Raw genomic sequence first — 1,869 nt, 5'->3', positions numbered from 1 at the left:
TATGCGTCTATCCCCATAGGGTGAGAAGTCTATAAGAATTAAGAAACTGTGGCCACCTGGAACCCTCTCCATTTTTTTTAGACCATGCTCTGAGCACTACGGAATTCCCTACCCGAAAGACCAAGCCAAAGTTCAACGTCTGCACAGTCCTCTCCAAAGTTCAACCTTCCTGAGGTGTGGCCAAGTGGTGACCCTTGGACAGAAGGCCCAGGTGTCTAATCTCAGGCTCAAACGTTGTCTGTGGGAAACTTTCTTTGGCCCTTCCAAAGAGAAATGTTATTTTTCTCGGAGCTCAAAATATATTTTGTCCACATCTACCACAGCAATTATGAGACTATTACGCTGTACTATATTATAATGACTTACTTTAAGTACATTTTCTGAGGTCCCCCTCATTTTTTTTCTAAAAACCATGAATCCAACCAGGCGCCTCACACCTCTAATCCCAGCACTTTGGGAGGCTAGGGCGGGAGGGCTGGTTGAGTCCAGGAATTTGAGCCCAGCCTGGGCAATATAGTGAGACCTCACCTCTACAAAAAACAAAGTTAGCCAGGCGTGGTGGGGTGCGCCTGTAGTCCCAGCTACTCGGGAGGCTGAGGCGGGAGGCTCGCCTGAGCCCAGGAGGTCAAGGCTGCGGTGAGCCTGATCACGCACTCTAGTCTGGGTAACAGTGAGACCACCCCCCGCCTCAAACAACACGAATCTAGACACCGCCCCACGTAAGTGACCTGATCAAAACAAGCACGTTTTCACAAGAGCATGGATGACTGACAACTGCAACTCCCAGGTGCACTGCAGGGCCAACGAGCCCACCTCGCCGGGCTTTCACTTTTCAGCCTAACGGTAGTAAAGAACAAGCTGAGAGGCTGTATTAAAGAACGAATAAAGGGATTCCACCAAGAACGAGCCGGAACTGACCTAAACCACCGGCTGTCAAGGCACGCGCGCGACAGTCTCCTTTGCCCGTTCAGTGCGCCGATCTCCCGAAAGATAACGCAGGACAGGCCCCACGGGAAACAACACAGCAGCGAAACAGGGCCCTCAGAGGGGCTAAGAGGGTGGCTCCCCGCCACTTCCCTAAACTTGTCTGCATATTTATCCCCCACAGTCACAACCACGAGAAGCGCGCCGTCTTCCTGCGGCGGGAAGGGTGAGCCCAGGCGCCAGCGCCTCACGCCAAACGCTTTGGCGGGAAACAGGATCGCCGGGAGGTGTTAGTGTCCACAGGCACTTCCTTGGCAGATGCTTCATCGAAGCAGACGCCACGACGACTTGCAATAGGTTTCGGTTCGGCTGAAAGGGCTCAACGTTCCTTCGTCTTCACAGAAAGACGTCAATTATTTTCCCCCTCCTCTAGATGAACTTCCATCAAGGACAGCGAGCACTTTTTCTTCCTTTTTTGTTCTTGGTTCCTCTGGTCTAAGGCTTCGTACCTTTGGTTTGCTCCGCTTTTCCCTCAGAGCTGGGTCCCATCGCCCGTCACACGCGCGGTGCCAGCTGCAACCGGAAAAGTCCCGCACCGCAACTGCGCTTCCTCCGCCTTCCACCGGAAGGAGGCATCTCGCCGCGATGGAAGGCTCGCGAGAACCTCCCGCCCAATTGCGATCTCGCGCCAGGGGGCGGGGCCGAAAGAAGAGGAAGTTCCACTTAGGCCCGCCCACTTCAGTGGCGCACCCCTCCTCGCGAGAGCGCCGAGCCTTCGGGCCTAGGAAGCGCGTGCAGAAGCGGAGGTGCCGTTCGTTGGACTCGTCGGCCGCCGTAGCCCCTGCTAGGACAGCCCGTGCGAGCCTGCTGGAGGAGGAAGAGAAAGGCAGAGAGAGTCGGGTTACAAGATGGCGGATCTGTAGTTACGGCGGCGGCGGCGGCGGG

Source organism: Carlito syrichta, unplaced genomic scaffold (assembly GCF_000164805.1).
Source record: "Carlito syrichta isolate Samal-C Ts95f unplaced genomic scaffold, Tarsius_syrichta-2.0.1 Scaffold309408, whole genome shotgun sequence".
Taxonomy (NCBI): Eukaryota; Metazoa; Chordata; class Mammalia; order Primates; family Tarsiidae; genus Carlito; species Carlito syrichta.
Note: the sequence above shows the minus strand (reverse complement) of the source record.